General features: G+C 36.9%; 1 protein-coding gene across 5 annotated transcripts in view; it reads right to left on the minus strand.

The window, feature by feature from the left end:
• Positions 1 to 26,379, minus strand: part of TENM2 (teneurin transmembrane protein 2) — a 1,003,091-nt gene that overhangs the window by 856,890 nt on the left and 119,822 nt on the right. The gene's annotated exons all lie outside the window — the stretch shown is intronic.

Here is a 26,379-nt window from a genome sequence, read left to right on the forward strand (position 1 = left end):
AAGTACATTACTTAAGGAGCAGCGGGGGGAAAAAATACAAAAACTAAAGCAACAAAAAATGGAGAAGAATATTAATAGTTGTGGCAGAAGCTAGCAAATAGAGATCTTTGACAGGAAATACCTTACATTTAGTTGCCTTATAATATTACTAAATAGTAATGCCAGTGCTATATGATTTTTGAAAGCTCTCTATGAAATCGGGAATTAACAAGAAAATTGTAGTGGAGCATGTTGTTCATCTGTTATGAAAAGATGTCTCCATACTGCAAATTTCTGAAATAAAGCTGTGTCTTCATTACAGTAGATGACAGCTTCGTTACTGATGAAGACTCCGAGATCCCACCATGAGAATGGAAGGCATTGCAACAGAGAACAGACACAGAAACAACCGCACACATCACGGTCCTTCCTTTCAAAACTCCACAGACCACCCCATGAGTGCTCAGGCCTAGGAAACAGTTCTGTGAGCAGATGATGTGGAACGTTAACTTTATCTGAAAGTACTCCACGTGTATTATTCTTAGTTTCCTTAAATTACATAAAGCAAAAGAAACATCTCTTTATCCTTGCTCCCATCAGGTCTCTGCATTTCAAGACTGGTGTTAAGAGTAACTCAACACCACAATTCAGCTACAGCCCTTCCCTGCGGCTGGCTCTCCAGTTTTAACTGTAGCCTCAGTGTCAAGCAGACACATTTCAAGCCCCATTCCACTAAGGAAGTCAGTCACAAACATCTCAGTGCCCTCCAGCACCTCCACTAGCTAGCACGCTGCAGCTACAGAAGACACATCCCTGGCAGGGCAGAAGGGAATGATCACCTTTTGAGGGGGCTGCCACCTGCTTCAGAACCAGTACAACCCCACCAAATCTACTCTTCATACACTGGGTGAACTGGGCAATCTCTGCGTTATTCTGCATGCGATGGAGAAATTGCTCATCGCTCCCAAGTTCCTGCACAAGGGAAACTGAATGATTCCTTTTGCAGTGCAGGAACCCTGTGCCAGGGTACATACAAGAACTGGCAGCAATTTCCCTTACTGAGCAGCTTATCTGGTGAATTTATAGTTTGTCATCCAGGCCTAAATGAAGATAAAGCAGAAGCTAGTTCCCAAGCACAACCAGATAGACTTGTAGAGGGGAAAACACTGCCAGAGGAATTGAGACATGACAAGCAGACTTATACTTTTTGAGTGTGTCCCTGTAAAAACAAAGAAATTTGAGTATATTTTGCAATGGCCTCAGTAGGGGAATGCAAATACAAAGCACTATGCTGCTCCACAAGATGAACCCTCTCAAGCAGCCGTTAGCCATACATTCACTATTCCTACCTCTGGAGGAACAGTGCACATTAATTTTGAGATGGCACAGACCATTCTCTAAGAAACTTTATCTTTTTAGCCACCCTAGGTTTGGGTCAGCAAAAAGGAAGTTTTAAACACAACTTCTACTGCTACCACCTACAGTCTTCCTATCTCTTCTGGCATACAAACTGATTATCCAGCCTGCACTACATTTCTAAAATCGTTTAGTAAGTAAGAGCTAAAAAAGAAACCAAAGTTTCACACCACAGACTGAATCTTCCACTTAGAATTAGTCCATAAGGAAAACTGTACAGAAACAAAAGACATAATTTACTGCCTTTTATAAAATTCACTGCCTCTTACAGAAAACGATACAGTTTTACTGACTTAAAACAAAGACAAAAAAAGCTGAGGAGCTGCCCCTTGGATGCTCTTACATGAAAATCTACATTATACAAACCAGAAAGGTTCTCCAAAAAAAAAAAAAAAAAAAAAAGTAAGATGTGGTTAATAGGTCAAAAAATCGTTTATTTGCAGAAGACATGCAGTTTAATTTATTTACCTTTTTTTAGCTTCAGCTTACTTTTCAGAGTACAGTTGTATAGAAATATAACTAAGACAGTAGATAATGCAATCATTGATACTTTCAAGAACTAAAATGTGATATATTATTTAAGACATCCTTTTCCAGAGAGGAACAAAACTTCCTTTTAACATGGATCTGCCCTTTATAAGTATAGATCTGCCATTTTTGGATATGTTTGTAAACCACTATGGAGAAAACACACAGCCATATAAACATATACTATACATTTCCCCTTTTCTCTCCATATAAAATTAAATGATTAGTGTCTTTCATTTCTTATTAAACATTCAGTAATCAAAGCAATTTAATAACTTCTAATAATTCTACCTTCATACCCCTCCATACTGCATACACTGCTCTCAATAATTACGTGTTCTTTGATCACTTTAATTAGAATTACCTTTATTTGTTCAGAAAAAGTCTTTGTACCTCCATGAGCCACACGAACGTTAGTCAATTCAGTGATTTTACATGAAGTTCACATCTTTTAAGTGAAATTGTGTAGCTTAGAATTTTTAAATTCTACAGAACGCAAACATTTAACAGTGTACCTTCTTGTTTCCTTACTGAAAACCAAAACCAAACAAAACCCACTGAATTTCTGTATCCTCAAGGGTAGCATGAGAGCAGACTCTATTGACATAGGGTCTGTAATCTGTATTTCTTCTCTCCATTACTTAACACTGTCTATTGGCATCAGTACAAGAGAACCATCCTTGCAATATAAGTAGCCCTGACCACACAGCACAGGAAGGAAGTGCTCCATTTCCCGTGTCAGAGAGGCCAAAGGCATTGTACTGTGCAGTGCGCTTGTTACCTTTTTCCAAAGGTTACTGCTGCTGAGCAGCAGAGCTGAACACACACGTTGTCTCTTCATCAGTTAAATGAGAGATTTTAGCTTCCAGTCATGGTGAAAATGATTTAAGCTTACTTGGCTGACACTGCACTGAAAGGACTAGAAAGGACTACTGAACACCTCCATTATCCCAGAAATCAGATGCATTATAAGAATGGTTTTGTTATGCTGGTAGGAAGTAAGAGGATTAAGAAATGCAGAATCTAGCCTATGTTTGCAAACAAAGGGTTTCACTATTTTCAGAAAGAATGAGCTGGCAACACCCACTTCCAAATTAAATATGCACCACAGTGACAGGTTATCAAATGCCTATGATGAATGAAGATGGCAGCCATTATGTTTAAAAACAAAAATAATACTGACAAGAGAGATAAAGAAGCACTATGTAAAAAGCACTTCACATCACACTAATCTTCATTTGGTGTTAGAGCTGCTCTTTCTCTAATAGCTGAGCAGCAACTAATCAAAAAAGCTGCAAGCTAAACCCCTAAGACCTAACAATGGCTCCAGCTTTCAGCTGTCCCCACTCAACAAGCACTGCAAGCACATCCATTTCAGTTGCTGTTTTTTGTCAACCACTGAAGAAAACAGAACTATGTGTCTTCTTCTGAGACCTAAAATAGAAAGCAAAGCATGTCACCTGAGGTTGCATGTTAGTGTTATCAGTGATGGAAAATCTCCCAAAATTTGGCATAGAGTCTACAGAGCAGATAGAAACATCTACTGAGGAACTATGAAAGTTTTTAAACTGTCTAAGCTTTTATTAACTTCAGAAACAGAAACATTGGAATTAAACATGAATTTAAAGAGAAACTTCCAAACCTTTGGAATTAGATGTAGAAGAAATGCAGAATATAATGTCATTGAAATTAAAACTGTGGTGATAAACTACAAAAAACTATGTATACATACTGGCAAACCAACCAACAAACCTAACCAAACAATAACAAATAAAACAATGACATACACATTTACTATCATATAAATGAAAAGAATATTAGTGGGGAAACAGGAAAAACAGAAGACAAACAGGAAAAGAAGCAGAGAGGTAAAAGGAAGATCAATAGAAAAAGATAAAACAAATGTGAAGAAGAACACAAAGCAAGACAAAGAAAACAATTTGTTTTTTTTTAAATGAGCATACTCCAGAATGCATATGTGCAAACGTAGCTGATGAAACTGTTAGTAACAAAATAGACTCTTTTTATTCAAAATTTATAAAAGAAAATGTCTTTAATATTGTAATAACTATTTAATGCTCTGAGAAGTAATATAAGTGTGTGATCCATCTAGTGAACAGATGGATTAATTTTATTTCTCTAGCTGACAAAAAGCACTTTCTTTGCATCTGACTACTTTTTATTTTCTTTAATCCTGATAAATCATCCCAACTTCTTGATTCTTTCCATACCAATTAAAACTCTGGCTGGGTACAGACCTGGAAATAATGGTCTGGCTCTGAAGCAGACCTTCTTACTAATTAAAATCTGTGTTTACAAAAAAGGGATTTTACATATTTTATTCATATTTATTATATTCTGGCCAAATGGCTTTGCTATGCACCTTCAAGAGGGTTAAATTTCTCTATGAATCTTGTATTGCTTTTGTGAAAAAGGAAAATGCTGCAAAAAAGGCAAGACGTTTGCACATTCCCCTTTTACTTTTCCTCCTCTATCTTCAAACTCGATGGAAAACAAGAGCACCTGGTTTTCCAAACTGCCTTTTGGTCCCTACTCTATGTGACACAAGCCAGCATCAGAGGGTAGACAAATCCATAGAAAAACAAGTACATAGCAGGACTCAAGGCTCACAGCTGCAACTCTATCTAAGCCTACAATTATCTTCCACAGCTCATAAGAAAGAAGTAAAAAAATAATTGAAACAGGTCCCCAGCCCACTCCTAACTCTTCTGTACATATTCCTTCCACTTCCAGCAAGGTCCTAAAGAGCAAGGCCTTTCAGTCTCTTATCTTCTGTCTGCTACCAGTTGGCAGGGAATTTACATAAGTTTTTTTGTTTGTTTGCTTTTCAGGTCTTTTCTTTCCACATGGAAGTGTAGAGTGTATAGATAAGAAACTGTTCATCCGTATACAGTCTGCCTACCACTCCAGTGTCTTCAGGACACAAAAGGTCAGCCATGGTGAACCTCTCCTTAGAAGCTTAGTTGTCTCTTTTCCTGCAGAAGCTGATGGAAGCTGCTCCCATTGACTCACTCACCTCAGAAAGTTACACAGAAGAAATGCACCCATCATCATTCACAAGGTACTATCCCAACTCTTGGGATTCATCTCCTATCAAGACCAATGACAGGAGCAGATCTTAAGGACACAACTCTCTTTTTAAGAAGGCAATATTTCACTTGCCTACTTCGGTTCCATTACTGCTTTGGACTGAACTCTGAACACATCAGAGGGATTTGGAGCTCTGTTTACAATGATGTTCAAACGTAACAGAAAAGAAATAATCTTTCTTGTTCAAATATAAACAATTTGTGCTTAATATAAAGCAATAAGTAGTAGTGTTCCAAATAGGTAATGACTAAATCACAGTGACCACTAGGAACTTGGTATTAAACACTATGATTACTGTAATTAAAACTGAGTAGAAGTAATTACTCAATACAGTTGTTCATTTCTTTTTCCTTTTTTAAGAGAGAACTCCTGAGAACTAGAAGTAAATAGAATTGCTCATTACACAATAAACAAGCATGCCCATGTTAACATATGACGGCTACACTGAAATAACAACTGTAAAATGCAAGGATTATGTCCATAGACATTTTTAATCCATAAAAACAGGCAATTCCTTTGTAATATTTGTTTGCCTTACTAATATTTACATTCTGTACAGCATTTCTTTATAGAATACCTGACTGTATTTAATTTCTTCCAGTGCTGGACACTTCTCTGTAAGATTCTCATAACAATCTGTTTTTTAAATACAATTTATTTCCCCAGCAACTACTGGATAATTGCCAACGGAAGTGTTAACAGATGAGCAGCTGTGCAAGCAGCTTTTCCTGTGGGACATGCACTTTCCTTGCCACTCCAGATCAGAGAGTAACAGTACTTCACATTTGCCAGAGAACTTCTTGTCTGTGTTCCATAAACTCTTTTAATCTGTAACACGTAGCTTATTTTAAATAGTTTAAAAAGAGCTCACCTTCACTAGACCAGATCTCTGTACTCAAATAGATTAAGGAGAACAAACATAAAAAAGCTCTGCTGTCAACTGTCAGAGCGTGATAACAGAGCATGTGGGAACAGCTGCTTCACCCACTGCAAGTAAAGGAGACTTGTGCACAGTTTGAGGCTCTGTGAAAGTAAGACTGACTTCTGCCAGAGGTAGAAATTCTAGTTTTCTGGAAAACTAATGGGTGTGTTGGAAGACTCTTGAAGAATTAACACAATTAGGCCTAAATGCAACTTAAGATGACAGAGTACATCAGGCCAGTTTACTTCTTTAAAAAACTACTTTTCTCAACAGGAACTTTTAAAACAGTTGATTTCTTTATATATTATAAAAGTATACTTTGTATTTACATTTTTCAAAAATTGCAGTCCATCACTGTGGATCCAAGAAAGCCCATATCCCTACAACTTATGCTGAAAACTGCCTCCAGTGAACCTGGTGAGACCGTATCTCCTGCCACTGAGGCTTGTGAGCAGAGCTAGCCTGATGTCACGCTCATTCTGTGCCCTTAGGTCCTCTTAAACACTCACTGGAGTTCTCCAGTACACACAATAGGATAGTTTTGGAGAATGCAAATAGATCCGGATCTTCTAAGAGCTCAGTGACAGATGAAAAAGAAAAAAACAGGAAAAATACTTCTTAGATGAATCTTTAGATTCTAGATTTAGATTAAAAAAAAAAAAAAGTTTTATCTGAATATACATATAAGAGTTTTATCTGAAGAAAACCTTCTAAAAAATTAAATACCTTTCTTGCTGGATTATTACTAATTTTTTTCTGCCTTCCTAAGCTCCCTACTTCTGTCCATGTTGCAATGTGACAGTATCAGAACTAACTTAATCTCAGCTCCACAGAGGGAAAGCTAAGCAGAGCTGGAAGAAAATGACATTTCTCACCATGCAAGCAGAGGGTTGGCCTGCCCATACTTATCATCCAAATAAAATCTTGCTTGGATTAAAAAGCAGAAGGCAAAGAGAAAAACAGGCAGAGACAGGAAAATTCAGCTCCATTAAGAGGAGTATGCTGAGATGCTGGGCTTGGAGCCAAAAGCAAAGCTTCCTGCAGCATGGAAGCCCAGATTACCTAGAAACAGTGAGAAAAAGGAACAATCTCCATAAAAGCAGTGACTGGAAGAAGAGCAAACACCTTCCTGAAGGAACTCTGCATTTGAGGTACAGAGTAGCATGAAGATATTATTTAAAAAAAAAAAAAAAAGCAACAACAAAACACAACACAGCTCATCTGAAATATCACAGAAGCTGCTTCCAAAGGTAAGGACAGGACTGTTTTCCATACATCTTACATGAACACAGACTGTAGTGAGAAAGTAATTGTCGCCAAAAAGGATCAGCTCTGTTGCAGCTTTATACTATCAGTAAGAAAATAAGTACCAGCCATGTGTCCAGAGGAAACACGTTTCATTAAAGCAAAAAACTCAGTAGAAATGCCAAACCTACCTGTAGGTACTGGGATGCAAACAGAATAAACTAGTTGATTTCAAAATAAAAGTACAGAAGAATTTTGATATCACTGTATTAAATAGCAGCCTGTGTGTAATAGGAAAAAACAATAAACCTAGTTCTAAAATGCTTCCCCTAGAAACTCTTGCATTCTTGTTCCACAAATAAATTTATGGTTTTGTTGTTTTTTTAAAACATTGTTATTTGTTTTTTTTTGTTTGTTTAATAACACTGGAGACAAAAAGAAAAACCAGACACAAAGAAAACAGTGTCATGACTATTTTGGATGCAGCACCCATGCAAAAACCTCGTTGCCCTAAGATTCCTAACTAAGAGCAGAAGAGCCCATTAAGACACCTTGAAGTGCAAGGTAGACATTTTTCAGCTAGCCCAAAGCCAAGTACAATTAACTTTTCTTTTTTTTTTCCTCTGGATGAGAAGCAGGGAGGAGGTGAGGTGGTGTGGGGCTGTTAAATATTTTCCTTTCAAAGGATTAATCAGACCACTGCTAGTTATATGCAATTTCAGATTTCAGAATTGAGTTCACTGCTCCGTTAAAAAAAAAAAATTTGGAGTTAAACTGAGCAAGTTGCATCTTATAACTCTCCTTGTCATTTCCAACAAAGGAAATTAAAGAAAAAGAAGGTTTATTATTTTTGTTGAACTGTTTTCCAGAGATAATTATTCTGGTGTATTTCATTGTTGTATTCTTTTGCATGGTTCTTGTGTTTTTTGTGTTTTGATTTCATGAATAAAATTCTCATTGTGTTCCCAAAACACAAGGCAAATCACTTGAGTTCATGTATGGCTTAAGAACCACAAACACTCAATTTTCACCAAGGAAAGTTTAGATTTCACACTGGGAAAAATTTCTTCTCAAAGAAGGTGGCCAAGCATTGGGATGGGCAGCTCAAGGAAGCAGCAAGAGATTTAAGAGCACATTTAAGAGATGTGGCACTAAGACACGGTTTTGTAACAGGACTGGGTAGGACAGGTGAATGGCTGAGCACGGTGATCTTGAAGGTCTTTTCCAACCTACGTATTTCTATGAATGTAAGTGAAGTTTTCAGAAACGTAATCACCTTGCAACTTCAGACTAGGTCCATTTCCTATAAATCATGTCTTCAGTATGAATGCTCAAGGCCTTAATTTATAATACACTTTCTGTTAGTATTATCATAACAGTCACATACACAAGCAAATGCTGGCCTAAGGACTTTGTTTCAAAATGTACGTCAGCATGAGTGGAGAAAAAGAGGGAACTGGTATATGAGAGATATTGACATGCTTAGATATGCATCTGCTATTCTGATGATTAATATGCCTGCATTAAATTTTAGGCTGAAGTAATTATGTTCTTTCAGTTTTGCTAGAAACTCTTCTCCATCATATTTGGATGTCTCCCAGTCTAATGCACTTGTTTACCAAACATCCTCCTCAGAAATCGCTTAAGGAAGAACAAAATCAATTTGCAACTACGTAATAGGTACATGGCAGAAAGTAGCAAAATGGAATAGGCTTGAAAAGAAAATAATATGGAGATTACAAAAGCAATTAAGAATCATTCTAAACTAATAATCCAAAAATGCAAATCAACATAAGAACTTCATGGTTTCTCAGACAAAAGGAGTAATGGTAGAAATCAAGAAAAACAAAGAATCAAAGACATTTCTCTCACTGGAACCACCTATAGCCAAGTGCAAATTCTGTACAAAGTCATTTTTTACAAAGACATTCAATAGCTAAATTTTTCAAGTTAATCAAGAAACAAATTATACAGAACGAATAATTGGTATTCTAAATTTCAGAATTAAACAACAGACGTGAGAATGGTATTGGTACAACCTGCACCGCGGTTCTGAGTCTTCCCAAATGTTAAAGGGAGAACAAAAAGCACAGGTTAGATTTCAAGCTCCTTTATTCCACCCAACTCGGACTGGCTGTGAGTAAGATAGATAAGTCCCTTCTCTGCCTGCCCCCCTGAGCACTGAGAGATGCTTATGACTGATAAAGGTCACTCTGTCAGAAAGCAGAGTGCAACAAGTGCCCTAAAAAATACAGAGCTTCCATTTGCCCACCACAACCACACAGACACGCACCAAGTATTTATGGGGGCTTGCTAACCAGTCCTTATACCAGTATTTGGGCACCTATTTTTAACGTGAACAGGTCTCAAAGCCACACAATGTGAAAATACCAGTATGTGCACAATGTACTACAGCACAGAGACTGAATCTCAGAGAAGGAACTGAACTTGAACGTCAGATCACCCAGTTTCTACATCAGTGCTTTAAGCATTTAACATATTTTCCTTTCTATGCATGAGGCAGGATTAAATCCCTTTCCACCACTGATTTCAGTGGGAAGATGACTGCACAAGAACAATTCCTAGAATTGTGAAATTCACACAAATTCCTTAAATCTCCTACAAGCTGTATTTCAGTAGATCCATTTCAAGTGATTTGTGAGTAACAAACTTGACACTGGCAAACAGTTTCCAAGTGTCCAAAACACTAAGAAAAATAAAATTATGTTCAGAGACCTTAGAAGGAGTTTTCCAACTGTGAAGCCTAGTATTGTTGATTAGAATGGTATCTGGAGCAAAGTTAAGTAATACTTCTGGGGTTAAACACTGCAGTTACTAAGCAGAGAGATCAGGAAGAAAGCCAAGTTGCCTGATTTCCCCAAGTGCATCACTCTGACCATCTGTGAGAGAGGTAATGTTCTCTTAAGAGAAGAAACAATTATTGAAAAATGGGTTGTGGGATTGTCTTGATATGTATTTGCTGTTGTTCAATTAACTCTTCATTTATAGCTCTCCCAAAGCACCAAAAACCAGATGAACCTAAACACCGCTGGCTATGCTAACGTGTGAAAGCTTTTTTTTTCGTGTGCATACCCAAAAGTGCAATGGTTGAACCTTTGCTAAACAGCCACTGTCGAGCACTGCAAAGTAGAATGAGTTGCAACAAGTATCAACTTTATATACAGAACACCTGTTAAATATTTGTTTTGTTTTTTTTTGTTTTGTTTTTCCCCAAGGAGAGAAAAAGCACACACCTGTCTGCCTTCACTCTATGTGCTCCCCTGCACAACAATGTGTTACGCACAAAGTTCCTATTTATCAACAGTCATCATTATCATTGTTGTATTTAGACAGATGTCACTTATCACTTCTATGGTCATAAACAGTGAAGTGGAATGGAAGTCTTACTGCTTCCTGACTGCTCTCATCTCCTGGAACCTCCACTGGGACAAATGGCATTCCTAAAGCAGTCCTAGTTTGCAGGCTGCATTTTCAGGGGTGGACCAGAAATAATTTCCTAACATATATGTATTTTAAAAAGCCCAAAAGACTGCCACTTTAAATGCTGTCATAGCTCCACAAGCTTACTTGTCTCTACTCGCATACTTTGTCTTTTTGCACCAGATATAATGCCCTGATTAGCTCAGCTCTCTACATACACTAAGGTACAGATGCTCTAAAACGCAAAACAAAACCTACTTATTCAAATATATTGTTGCTATGATGCTGAATGCTGCAAAGACAGCAAGAACTATGGAATTAGCCACATGCATCTAAGTGCTATTGCTAATGTAGAGGCATAGTATATGATTATCTGGCCCGAGGCTCAAATATTATTGTCTCCTGAGACACAGGCATTAAAAGTAATTGCCAGGAATAGTGTTCTTCATCAGTAACTTAAAACAGAATTGGACACTCCTTGCTATTTTTTCTTGAGACATTTCAGAAGGAAATATCTTGTCCAAATTTCTTAGCTACTCAGACTTTTATAGAGAGCTTTGTCTGTTTTTGTTGTATGCATTCATTGGTAGAGTACACCCTTTAACAATTTCACTTAAATTACTTGTGAACACTTTCCTTTTTTCCCCCTCTTATCTTCATCTCTCTATTACATCTCTCTTTCTAAGGAAAGAGAACTTTGCCTTTAAATTTTATTTTATTTTTTTTTTTAAAGGGAAGGGGAGAGGGGGGACATACTTGAGCTGTGTCTCTTGAGCTGCTTGCCTGACCGAAAGCTGAACAAATGCCAAGGACAGTGACAGAAAAGAGCATGGATAAAAGGGATAAAACATTATAAACAACCATGAAGTGGAAGCATTCTTGCTTTCCTGTCATACAGTAACTCTTATGGTAGAAAGCACCTCTAGATGTGGAGATAGGAAAGCACAGCAGGGCAACAGCTTTACAACCACTCACACACCCACACACAACAGCAAGCACAGCGGCTGTGGCAGCACCCAGGACAGGACAGACTGCAAGGAGAGAAGACGTGCAAAAACCAAAATGAAACCAAACAAGTGAAACTTTCCAAGGAAAAACATAATGCTGAGAATCAGAAATTGTTTTTCCTGCTGCTTTCTCTGCTTTGTAGTTCTGTGTTGTCTGCAGATACAAACATCAATTCTTCATACTTTTAATTTGCCATGACAAGAAATTAGAGGAAGCCATTAGAGAACGCATCTTCTCTGTAACTTAAAATACTGCCCATAAGCATCCTTCCAAGATACGGATGCTCTTATTATTTCCAGTATGCTATCCTTGGCTTTGCCTACTGTATTTCTTTTCTTTTCAACTAGAGTACATTTTCTTTTATATGTTGCACATAATAAAGAGGCCGTATCTGATTGTTTAATGCTACATTTTAATGAGGATTCATTTATAAGTTATACAGTGAATTGCTTCATCTTCTCATACCTTCAACCTGTTTCTTTATTTGTATATTTTTACACAGTAATTTTCCGCTATTATCAACATTTTTACTAAGAACTTATTCTAAAAGTCTCTTAGTTGATATTAATAAGAATACCTTGTTATAACATTTTCTTGTATTTGTCGTGCAAATCCATTAGCAGCATATTTCCCACCGCAATAGCATGAAGCTGGCGTTTTAAACCGGAGTGGGATTCAATTTCAGTGTTTGTGACCCATTAAACCTTTACCACACAAGACCTCAGATTGGAGAAACGGTATGACTTGAAGCATGTGCATCCTAGGAATATTTCCCACCACCCCAGTTCAGGGCCATCCTCTGCTGCTTTAATTAATACTGTCAACTATTTAATTTCTTGGTGGATAGTTATTTGGTTCTCTGTAGATTTATGGTGCTTTATAGGTAAACTGAATAAATCAAAGCAACTTCCAAAAATTCATAAAATCTATTTGAACCACTACAGTCATGACAAAATTAGCTTTAAAGCATTACAGAGAAGGAGAGTTAGTTAGAAAGCAAGCAAAGTTACAAAACTTACAGATTACTCAATACATTATACTATCAACTCGTACACAAAGTATGTAGAAAGTCTTAGCATGTTCTTATCTACATTTCTATCACCACTTCTTAATACCTAACATTTCACTTTTATTTTAGAAGTACTAACCCATTTTCACCAGTCTGCTTGAAAGAATCACTATTTATGCCACAACTCATCTGTTACAAGCTGCATGGATGTTCTTGCAGTATCTGCTACACTACACCCAATACTTGGAACTGTCCTGTCTTCCCTAGTTATTATCCTCCCCACAATGCTATGTAAGGGAAAAATCCCACAGTTTCTAAATCTAATATGATATGAAGACCAGAATTAGAAGAGGTTTACCAGAAAGAAAAAAAAAAAAAAAAAAGACGGTAAGAAGGAGACAAGGTGCCAAAACTATACATGTCATATGGGCATAAATGACTGCACAACAGCGAAGTCATACCTTTGCCATAACCAACTTCCCAAATGAAAACTAGCTATTTACCATTTTAGTAATTAAACTCCTAGACAGGTCTGCTCCTAGTGAAACAGAAAATGATACGATTGCCCATTCCATTTTTGACATGCTATACATTTGTATCAATCTAACAGAAACCACACTGAGCAGCACAGAGGGCAACTCCTTTCTTGTGAAACACCACAAATGAAGAGAAAGAGGAAAGGCTGTACCAATACAATACCAAATACCAGTACCAAATAGATATTTCTGTAGCTCTTCATCAACACTTGGCTTTCTATGGGAGTCTGCATTAATACAGCTCCTGTTACATTTTGGTGACAAGCCAAGCTTTGAGGAAAACATGCAATGAACCCGCCCCACCACATAACTCCTTCCATGCAAAGGAGTTAGTGATAAGATATAGATTGTCTGGATTCTTCACTTTTTTTGCTTCACATTTTCTTTTTCTGCTATCTGCAGTGAGAAAGAGACACCGAAAGCTCTCTGCATCAATAAAGTATACATTAACTTCAACTTTCTAGCATAGAAAAAAAAATATCTGACAAAGATATGAAGAACAGCACTTGCAATCTCTGATAAGGATCTAACCAAATGATTTACTGGTTGAACCAAGTAACAAGAAATTTGTAAGTGCTAAGTAATTAACACTACTGCAATATTTTTCAGCTCTTCCTAGTGTTCAAAGCATGCTCTCTAAGACAGACACAGAACATCCAAGCCACATTCCCCTGCTGTGTCCAAAAGGCAGCCAATTGCCACTTGTTCCGGCACAGTGCCAGCTGATGCTCCCAAGGCCTGAGCTAACGTCAGCTAACGTCCCCCAGTGCCGCAGGAGGATGCAGGGCATGCTGTCCAGCGCAGCCAAGAGCAAAGCGTACTAATGAATTAAGTACCATATGATAAACCACCCAATTTTTAAGAGCTTATTTGTAGTATTTTTTCAAATTATATTTCAATTGAAACAAAGGTGCAGAATATTTTAGGCATCATGCCTTTGAAACATTTTCTGTTTAAGGGTTTCAGTTCTACCTACTATTAGAATGTGTAATTAAATTGTAAAAACAGCATTAAAAACAGGTGAGAATTATCCATATCCACATTATGTTTGGGCAGTCAGGCACAGACTAATTCACAAGCAATCAGAAGAAAAATTTAAGGAGAAAGAGCTACTTATAACTATTTTACTGTCTCTGTCCTATCAACAGAATGCATGGTTTCTGATAGGTCTGTTAAGCAGTCTGCACTCTGAAGAGCTCCATTATGAAAGATTAATATCTGTCAACTGAATTATTATGTTATACATACTAATAGTACAAAAAATACACATCTAATAAACCTTGTTTAAAAGTGAATGCGAAACAATCATTAAGATTTTAAGACTAGATATAAAGATGGAGAACGAAAAGTCCCTAAGAATCTTGCTTTTCAGAGGCAGAGACCGCAGGAAACAAGTTCAACATCTCAGGACGACAGATGAGAACTTGTAGGTTTCAGGTGCATTTTTTTTGTTTGTTTCAATTGTCATTTCAATGCAAACACTCCACAAATCAACCAATGCATTGAATTATCTGTGCGATAATATATTCAAACATTTGACATTTACATTAATTGCAGATAATGAAGAAAATATTTTCGTTGTTCGTTGGGTGAGACTAAATGGGCTGGAAATTCAAATGAATAAAACATCATTACAGCATACACTGTACACCTGTTCACAGCTCTACTGACAGCTTGATATTTTTATTAGGTGCACGCATGACAAAGAACAAATGACCACTTTCATACTCACAGGACAAATGTAAGCAACCAGAGCTCAGTATGCAGGGTCACTTAAACAACAGAGCTATGACCAGTGCTTCACGAGCACCAAAATGCCTCCACTTAGTCGTGACTTCTAATTTTATAAATTATTTACAGTTTAGTAGGTGCAAAACTGGTGGAAAATGCCTTTGCTGGCTGCTTGATTGACAGTATAATTATACTGTGTTTTTGTTTTTAGCACTGTTATGCAGAATCATAATGCCATAAAAACAAAATATGAATGTTATGAGCTTTTAACTTTGACAAGGTCATTCAGAAGCCTACCAAAGAGGTGTCATGAAAAGCCAAAGTCGTCATTAGCTGCGTCCTGTAAATACAGCTGTACCTCCAGCTGTATTTCAGTACAACTAAATGCTCACTTCCATTTCTATTTTAAACTTCTCTACAAAAGAAATCATAAAATTAATCCAGATATTTTCCCATTATGATTTTAGAGAAGTGCCTAGAACCACTAATCACAAGTTTCATTCTCCTCTGTGCAAGGCTCGGTATTTAGTTAATGCCTCGCAGAAATTCATACAGACTTTCAGACGTACTAAAGCACAGCTAAATAGAAATGAGACAGCCCTATGGAATTTACTTTTTAAATATATATTTGATCTATGGTTCAAAAAGACTCATTATTACGGGCTTCTTGGAGGGATATGAGGGCTCAGATCTTCCAAAAAATAAGAGGATACAGAGTATTGTAATTTCTTTGATTTTTTCCGAGTGTAAGAAAATGTAATTTCGAAGTACAAAAGAATTGCAGCCTATGGAATTGAAAGATTGTGTTTAGATTACATAGAAAGTTCATGTTTGTCTAGATAAGATATGCAGGACCTCCCATGAAGAAATAATATTCCAATTTGCAAGGAAAATCCCTCATCCTGTAAAATATGAGTATTGAGCTGGCCAGATTTCCCCTGTCTGCCTTGATCTTCATCTGATAGAAAAAAATCTCACACCAAGCACTATTGAAAAGGTGCTGATTTCGTAGTTAAAGCGTTGGGTTATCTTTGGATTTAACACACATGGGGATTTTCAATCAAAGACAAAGCCATCAGGCAGCTCCTTCAAACTCAAAGCAACTGACAGTGCTAAAACTAACAAAAACAGAGGAATAAAATAGACCCCAAAAAGATTCCATGGAAGAAAAACAAAAAAACACAAACCCAAAACTTACCAGTGATACTCTGCTATTGTTCCATCTTTCTAAAAGTTACTACTTATAACGAAGGGGCTCCACTTATCATCACCCAGTTCTAGAAGAATGCAAGTTGCACTTTGTTTCATAACATCTAACATGTCATCACACAATATCAGACTCCTCTGTTTACAAGGCAGGAAAAAAACTACACAGATTGGAGGAAGTCAGCTCAGCTGACAGAGCTCACAAACAATGAAGCTGCTGCACATCTCTTCCATGCCAGTCTAAGGAAGCAGCCGGGCTGCTATAGAGCTACACAACGTGCATTATAGTGATACACAAGCAAGTACAAGCAAATGCTGAGGTCTGAAATAAATAGTTAATGCCACATACATTCTGTTGCACAGATGATATTTAGAATGGCTGATCCACGCAGAATTTTATTAGCAGGGTCTATAACTAATGACATGTATCATCTCCAAAAGGAACATTACTTAGGGGAAAAAGAAAGGATGCTACAAGAAACATTAAACTCCAATTGATATGGCATCTTCAGCAGATGGTGATCAGCCTCTTCACTAAAATGTAGCCTTATACCTAGCATTTTGATACTATTTACAGCTGTGGTAGTGTTAGGTCTGATATGCTTATGGCTATATTGTCACATAAGAACAGCACAGAGATTAGAAAATGTGTTTTACCACTATCAACTATCCTCACCCTCACAGCAGGGGAGGACAGGACACTGAAAGGGGGGAGGCACCTTGGATGGCAGACTTACTTGCATTACTGCTCTCCCTCTTGTTTGCTAATCAGAATACAACCGCCATGAACTCCACCTGCGGTGGTCAGGGCTGCAGACCATTTTAGGTTCCCGTGTCATTCTAATGCAAAGGATTATCTGTATGAAAACTCTAACTTGCCTTTGCTTACAGTTCTTAGAGTTTGCACCTAGTTCTCGTGCTGTTCCAAAGCCTGTCTTTTGTGCCTGCTGGTCTCATGCTGATGTTTTCACGCTGTTTTTCTTATGGACTTGCACTTGCAAATCCCAGTATTGCTAGGGATGTTATTCTATCCTGTTTTACTGCTCTTGTAGGAAGCAGCAACCATGCTGTGAGAATAAGCCCTTCTCTCCTTTCCTTATACCTAACTTTATATGTTTTAGTTAGTACAAGAGAATACTCACTTGATGAATAACTGTATTCCACTTGGTGAGTACTATCCAATAATATATGTGCATAGAATCTTGAAGAACAATCAGCATACTACACGCCTAATTAAGCAACACTAATAATATCATAATAGGTACAACACAAAGCTGGGCAGGTCTTGGTTACAATTGTACAGTAATAGGAAAAAAGCACAATGAAAATAACCACCAACCACACAGTGCATCACCACCACACCTGGACAAGGTCCTCACCTAGATGTGCTCCTCTTTCTCTTCTCAGCTAGTCACAGGGGAGTTTTCCCCTCTTCCTCTCTTGCCCTCAACTCACATTTTTCTTTCTTCCAAAATTAAGTTTCACTGTTGATGAATGCCATCAGGAATATAACCCTGTAATGCAGTCTTTCTCAAGACTGAACAGCAACATAATGACAAGATAAATCAATTTTTACAACATTTTCCTGAAAATGTTGTTCTTTGTACTAGACACAAACATACATTTTCTCACTTTAACACAGCATTCTCTTAGCATTCCACTCATAAAAGGCAAATTTTGAGACTTTAGCTTTTTTTTTTTTTTTTTAACTCTTTTCTTACCTCTCAATTTTCAGCTTTTTTTTTTTTGAATTTTTTTTCTTATTATTTTTAAGAAAATATGAAGGTTGGAAACAAGACAAGACAGCAATTGTTTCAATGTTATTTTAAAGATTTTTTCATACCCCTATCCTTGCATGCTATCACTGACATCTCTGCTCACGCAACACTCAGGGTTCATTCTTACATCCATTATTGTGATATGTTTAAATTCTTTAGGTATCCATATTTGAGCATCTGTGTTCTAGGGATCCACAAAAAGCAACAACAAATACTGGAATTCACCATTCTATATATCCTTTGCTATCTTTTGTTGTCCCCATGTATTTTCATTCGACCAATTCCATTATACGTTCCCTTATTCAGCAAATGCAACCACCATTCTTTTTGTTCCTAAAGAGAACTCTTGTACATTTAGCTGGGTTAAATAAGTCACACTGCAGTGCTGTGTCCAACTAGACCCACTACTTATTTGTCCAAGAATGCTCTCATCCAGCTTTTTCTTTTTTAGGAAAAATTCTCATTTCATATCTCAGCGGACACCTTCCAAGTTACATTGAAGCTTAGTATCTGTTCTGCAGCTGTTCAGTCTCCCTCTTTTTCTTTTTCTTTTATCCTTTCTTTCTTTTATTCCTTTATAATCCTAGTCACACGAACTTAAAATTAAACATTACTCATAAACACCCTTCAAAAGTACAGCATCTCCTAAGTGCCATTACAAAGAGAAACAAATAGATTCTACCTTTAAGATAACTTATTCCCCATTATGTCCAAACAGTTAAAGAAAAAAAAATCCTTCCTATCCACTCCTTCTCACCAACTTACGTCCTATTCTGTCTTTCAAAAACACTGCAGGTAAAGTACATGAAGGAATGCATATACAAAGTGGTATTGGTAGGGCTCAGCTATCAATTTGGGCTTCCCTGTTGTCTTGTTACAGACAAATAACTGTCTGTAATAGGCTTGAATGAATAATGGCTCAACAGTATCTCTCTTTAACCATTTATTACAACGTAAGCCATTTTAAAAAACGACCTCTTCTATTAGCAGGTACCCTGAAAAGCATTATTTCAACTCTGCTGTGACAGGAGAGCCCAGATTTCAGCCTTATATTGTTCTTTAAAGGTAGATATGACAGTTCACAAGGAGGCTTCCAACAACTGCATGGATTCATCAGCTTGACAGTTCTGCAGAAAAGCCAATTCCAGCAGTTAGCACGCAATAAATATTGGACGTAGCAGAGGTACTATGCAGATGCTTGAAATATTTTCAGGTAGAAACGCATTTTTTGAAAATAATTATGTTAGATTAAGAAAGAATAACATCTAATATAGACAGAAATATTCTGATGTTAACAGATAATAATGAAGATAGATGTGTTTAACTAATACTCAAAACATACAGCAGACATGCTTTAATAGCTGTGATAATGCCCATAAAGAAGAAAAATATATGTAATGTTTGCTTCTGTTATTAATTTTACTTATTTACTTATTAAGAAAGACTAGATAAAAAGTAACTGTTAAACACTTTGTCTTTAATTCCCAGGAGCACATCAAACTCAGGCAGTTCTTGCTGCTTTGGAAAGGATGCATTTTCCTTCATTAGAATACACCCTAAGAAGATTAACTTAGTACGACGAACTGAGGGACAAAACTCCTTCCAGCGTATTGCAATCTTTACAAGTCTGTTAAGCAAGTGTCAGAAAGGCAAAACTGGAATGATACTGATCTTGAGCTTTGCCTCAAAAGCAAGCAGCAGACACTTGATTAGCATTCTTGGCATGGTTTTTATGGTGCTAGAAGGACATTCATGGACTAGATTTGGTTAAGTATAAAGAAAACTTTTGTTCACCAGTGTTTGCAGAGACAGTACAGAAGAGTATGAGGTCTACAGGAGTTAGAAAATAAAGATTCTTAAGATTCTGTTCATGGTATACAGACCATAAACCAGGCTTCATGCCACCTATGAAATAAGAAGCTTTGGTGTAAGGGGAGCTCTCAAATTACCTTCACATAAACCTGTCAGCTATGTATCAGTTCCTATCGGTATAAGCGACAACTCAAATGCTATTACTTGCCAAAACCAGGCAAGCATAAAGTCACAGTTTATTTCTTGGTAATATCAAACCTTGTAACACAAATAAATGCAATTACAATGGTGAACTGATAATTTCATAAATCAATATATCCTCATCTAACTCCTACTCTGTCCCCCTACCAACACTGATGGGGTATCATAGTATCATGACTACTTTTCTTGAGCAATTACACCACACCACATAAGCTACTTTGCCAAGGCACACACGTTGAAACTCACACAAAATACTCTGAAGCTGAAAGGACATTTATCAGCTGGCTTCAGTCTATGCAATAGAATTCACAAAATCAACACAAGACAAACTTTGCATTAAGATACGGAAATACTGTTCATTGGCAGAGGAAATAATCCTTTATCTACCATTGCTGTTGTGACTGCCAGACTCTTAATCTATTTTATATATTACTTTGATTTGAAATAATAAATCTGAATTAAATTTCAGAAGCATGTTCCACTCTGGCTGCCTTTATGCAGGCCACAATACGTTGATACATGTTGTATGCAGAATGGAAGGGGGAAGCATAAAAAAAGTTTTTTAATTTTCTCACATTTTTTCACACAGCAACCTGAACTTCGTATGCAAGACATAAGTGAATGTGAGGGAGCAGACAAAACCACCTTTTACATTTTGCATACTTTATACAAAACAAAAAAACTCTACCAATTCAGCATGCCTGATGCCTGAACGCAATGTCTTGAATCTTGTCTAAACTGAGAAGCAGGCCTCATTTTCCCTGCAGTTTAAGTTGCTTTCACCTCAGAGAAAAGGAAACACGTATCGCAATAGAACTGAAGGTCAAGAGGTTATTCAGCTTGCTGTGGCAAGTACTGTTGATCTAAATTCAAGCTGTCTGATCGGTGCTACTCACACAACAGGAGCAAGTGGAAGGGAGGTTGCAAAAAGCTAGCATCAGGTTACATCTAGCACTCTCTTTGAAATAATTTTCCTACTACACATTTACAATGTTAAATTAAACAGACAAGGAAAAAAATAGAGAAAAAGAATGTTTAAGTTGCACCTTCACAAGAACATCACTTCATTTCAAATAGTTATGTAACAATTATCTAATTGAAAATGACTTCCTAAGGCATTCCAATCTCCTAAGATAATTTAACACCTTAGTCCACAGGCAGTTTAATCTGGAAAGAACTATTAGCGAGAGGAGTGACTTTGCTTTGTTCTTTGTCCAAAGTTTTCAGCTTCTTATTTGTGGAGAAGTGCTCCTGCAATCCACGGTAAGCTAAGGAATACATTTGGCTGAAAATCACAGCAGTTGAAAACAGTTACATTTCAGCCTGGTTAGTTGACAGGTGAGGGATGTCCGGTGGCTACATGTGAATTTCAGTAGCACGAACACAGGATGGGAACAACATCCAGTGACACATGGGACTGCAGTGGTTTTTGCTGAACTGAACTGATCAGGGAATTACAGTACAAAGTGCACAGTCTCATATCCTCCATCAAGCTAGAACATAGGTTAGAGACTAAGCACCATTTCATTAGCCTGGGGTGAATATGTCCAGGGAAGGACAACAGAATTATCCTTCTAATTTCTATCGCAGTCACCAAGTACAAACCTCCTTATCTGTCCCTCACAAACACGTTCGCAATACGAGCAATCTTCACTAGTCTAAATGTACTCATTTGAAAGTGAAAGACCCTGGCAGCAGCCTGCCTTGTGGGACAGTAAAATATTCCAGTATGGGTGAAATTCAACAGCTCAAGCAAGTCACACTTCATCCAGTGGTAACTGACTAAGAAAGTTGGTTTTTAAGCGCCCATGCCATCAGGTGTTCTCCTGAAGTTTTGTCTCTGAGGTAAAACATTATAATTTACATATGCAGTATCAGAAGGATTCAGAAATGTGTTTTCAGCATTTTACAGACCAACAGCAGAACAATTTTGAATGAACTACAGTCTAAGATGATGAAAAAGGGAAAAGGTCAATAAACAGAATTAAAATCCCCTAATTTGATGCATTTGCTGACAACAAACACAGATTGGACAAACTACCAGGCAACTCTAACAGAACTAGCAAGGTTAATGGAGCTGCTGCTATAACATATTGTAGATCTAGTAGTGTCAGTGGCGATAACGGTATGCTGTAAACACAGTTTGTTTTCCATCTGGTGCGTGGTATATGCCCTTGATAAAAGGGTGCTCCATTATGTAGTTTTAATCTTAAGTTTATTTACTCCTAAAGATGTATAATTATTTTAATAGTCATATAAATTGACAGAACTTCTGCTTCTAAAACATCATTATAAAATATTTCCCTAGAGAAGTCAATGCAAATGCTGCCCACGTTTTGGATGGAAAATAATATTTACATTTATATCTCTCCTGCACCCTTTACAAATTAATAACAAAACTGCAAAGCTACAAGTAAAACTATAAATGATCTATGTTAATAGGTAGACTGAATAAACAGACTTCCCTTCATTGCAAAAGACTTTGGTCAAGGCTTTGAGAAAGCACTGATACAAAAAAAAAAAAAAAAAAAAAAAAATCAAGTAACTTTCAGGAGCATTTTGTGCTGTCATGTAGGAGCTGCAGAGTTTCTCAATCAGTTTCATCCTGCACACTTAAGGACACACACTGCTGAGTATGTGGTTTTAATTCTCTTAATCAGTGTTCTTAAGTAATATTCTGTTGAAGCCTTGATTTGAAATATAATCATTCTTTTCATGGAAATACTTAAAAGACAAAATGTGGAACCTTGAGAATTCATGTTTGAATTGTGCATGGTATCTATGGTTACAATGTATTATGGATGGTACAGAACAGTAACAGACTGCACGAAGCAGAAAGAACTGCAACCAGAAAGAATGTAAGACAGCCTAAAGGAGATGATATGTAGCCCAGAAAAAAATGTGTATTGGAGAATGCTGTTTAGAGGAAATAAAGGACAAAATAAACTGTATGCAGATATTCATTCTATAGCATTCTAAACATAAAATAGAACTGCAGAAATTGCAAAATGGTTACAGGGATGGGCCTTTCCCAAAGGCGATGAGATATTTCAGAAGGCAGGGCAAGGTTCCCTTTGAATCCCTCTCTGGTCTAATACCATATATGGCTATAGTTATATGTGCTGTCTTTCTTTGCTCCAGATATTTGTGCAATTCCTGGGTTAGATGCTGCTGGAGAGGAACAGCTCTTTTCGTCACTGAGATACCATCTTACTGAGTTAGCCATCTGCTCTAAGTCTTGCTAAATGCTGAACAGCAATGGTTAACCAAAATGCCTGAAATTTGCTCCAAAAGCATTCTGAATGGGAATGAAGGGACTTTTTGAAGACTACACTCTACTGGAAGTATTCAGTAGACAACCACACATAGATATCCGTTAAGTACTACTGTGGTTTTAACTTTCTGCAACTACCACCTAGTTCTGCTGACAATCAATTTGAATAAACTGTATGAAATGGCTGTTCACAGGCATCTTTTTTACTCCACAGATAACCGGTAGGTGGGTGAGCAAATACCTGTCTGAAGTACAATGAAACTGACATTGTTAATAGGCTGGAGACAGGGACTTTTCATAAAAGTACTGTAAGTTTTTATATGTGAAGTCTGTATAATTCTATAGGATTCTTGGATGCTGCACTCCAGTGAAGTTGCAGGAGTTGTACAACATATTTTGTTTCAACTATAAACAGTTACAGTGAAGAGATGTGCAGATTAAAACCAGACTCTGTTAATCAGTCTAAAAGAAGATTCTGTTAATCAGTCTAGGGTCTGGAATGGGCAAAGAGGAGACAGACACAGATACGCTGCTGCTAATGTTGCACCAGCTCTGCTCTAATCCTCAAACACCTCTACAAAGATAGCTTCAATCCAACTTCCTCTGTTGATTTCCTCAAATTTGAAATGCAAGTTAAAAATGTGTTAGCTATGTTGTTCAATACCACCAGAGAAATGCTACAGAGAAAAGGAACTTTAAAGAGATCATGAGATAAGAGTTATGAAATGGAAACAAGCGTGAGAAATAGGATAAAGGCAGAGTTTCTTCAATTACTGCTTCCACTTTTCTGGAGAGAAGGTGATCCTTAGCAAGCACAAGATGTTAGTAGGATCTTTTTCTGATTAAACGAGGGTGTAAGAGGCAAAGGTACTCACAGACAGTCTTGTATCTTACGGTTTCCTTTGAATCCAAAAAAATGTTTCTTAAACTTGCTAACACGGAAAAAAACCTTCTTACTGACATTAATTAATCTATAAAAATACTAATATATTTGCTGGTGATGTAGGATCCAGGTCTAAGTTTTATAACTTATTTTACCATTTTTTTTCAATCCGTTCTCAGTGACAGATGAACATAAAAAAGGTAGAAGTACATTAACAGCACAAAGATTACTTCCATCCAACGTGAACTACGTGCTGTGATTTACATTACCTCAAACACTATGCCACAGAATCATTTTGGACTAGTGAGGTGCCATTCTAAAATAATCACAACGCAAATCCAATCACTTCTTTCCAAGGTTACTGACAGATAAACAAGGTGGTTTTTGTCACCATTTGTCCCGGTTATACCTACTGTTGGATTCTGACTAAGAATTAAACTATCTGTTATTGAAGCTGAATCACAGAAGTTTACGTATGAGCATTTAAATCTAGTTCCAAGTATATTCCAGCTCACGTAGCAATTATCTGTATTTTATTGGCTTCAGAGAATTAGGGGGACAGTTTCAGAACAGACTGAAGCTGATTTAGGAATATCCAACAATGCTGTTCACCTGCTGGTTCGGGTACATTTCCATACCTCTCCCTTGCAGCTTTCCATACCTTCCTTAGTACCGGCAATTTTAACCGTGCAATTACACAGTAACATCAAACTCAAAACTATTTCTAAGAACTATAGTTCTTACTGTATAATAAGGGATTCTGTATGAGAATTTAGGGACAGGAAGGGAAACAATACCAGTGGTGTTTTGGGGGTTTTGTTTTGTTTTTCTTCCTTTTCCTTTGATTAGGTTGCCAACTGCAGTTGCCAATATAAGTAGGTCAAAGGTGAGGGAAATCAAAGCTGCCATTCTGACTGCAGCACAGGCTCAGAATGGTCTAAGCTGACCTTAAACTACACCTTAAGAAATTACCACCATGATATTTATGTCTTCATTTCCATATACCATTTTGTGTAGCTTTTTAAAAATTAGTTTACAGATACAATACATCATAGTTTAAACTGCTAGAACACTATCACAAAAATTTTAAAGCCATGAAAACAAAACTAAAGAATAGAAATACAAACTTCAGGGATCAGGCAGGCATGGAATAATAAGCATAGGAAATAAAATTCTCACCTCCTTTATGTTTCAAAGACACTGTTTTCCAAAGGCAAACATGACAAAGAAAGGTCACAATGTTCTGACCTCAATGTTTTCAAACTGTTTTCTTATATTCTGGAAGTCTGAGCCCTAACTAACAAAATGTGAAGCCTTGCATTTTTCTTTTTCTTTTTTTTTTTTCTTTTTTTTTTTTTTAATTTAAAATATTTGTTTACTTATTTATCAGCAACTCTTAAGCATTTTGTACAAAGAGCAACACTAAGGTATAGTCATCCCACCTTAAAACAGTAAGGGTGAACAAGCTAAGTTGAGGTAACTGGAGAAAAAGTTTGAAAGTGATCCTCTCTCTGCCTACCTGAAAGTAAGGGGTTACAGCCAAATCTGTCAAAACTCTTAAACACTCTGAATATTTTGTAATATAATTCCTTATTCCATCTGTTGTGGGAATTCAGAGGGGCTACATACGCTCTACTTCTAGTGAGCTCTTCTTTTGAAACAGGGATGAGCAGTGGTCTTCATATCTTTGCACTGACTTTAGAGCAACTACATTTCACCCAAATAGAAGTACAACAGGTTGAGATTTGCCTGGGATCCCAAACCTCCATTGTCAAGTCTTATTAGTAGGAAACACAGTTAAGGTTTGACATCTGCAAACAATGAGCAACTGGATCCTTTGGCTGGCACAGTATGAGTTCTGTGCCAGAACAACATTCATAATCACAGACAATAAATTTAAAATGACAAGTGTCCTTAAATTATGTTCTCTACCTTAATTAAGTTTCACCCTACGGTTTTGAAAAAAAAAAAAAAAAAAAAAAAAAAAATCAATAGCATCACATCTTTATCCTTGTTGATCCCACTGTAAGCTGAGGTAGCAGAGACCATTATAACCAACTTTAAGTGCCTCTTTTCCTCAAAGGCTGTACTTCAGAATGTAATTTTGTGTCTAGCACTGATTCTACACACCCACGCACAAAAAACATAGGAAAAATCCTCATATCCGCATGCAACAGCTTTTTGATTAACTGTTTAGAATATCAAATGAATTACTACAAATAACAAATTCTACACAATTTTCCATTCAGAATATACATATATGGATTTTAAATTAAAAAAAAAAATAATCTTACTACTT

The sequence above is a fragment of the Lagopus muta genome, chromosome 14 (genome assembly GCF_023343835.1).
Source record: "Lagopus muta isolate bLagMut1 chromosome 14, bLagMut1 primary, whole genome shotgun sequence".
Classification (NCBI taxonomy): Eukaryota; Metazoa; Chordata; class Aves; order Galliformes; family Phasianidae; genus Lagopus; species Lagopus muta.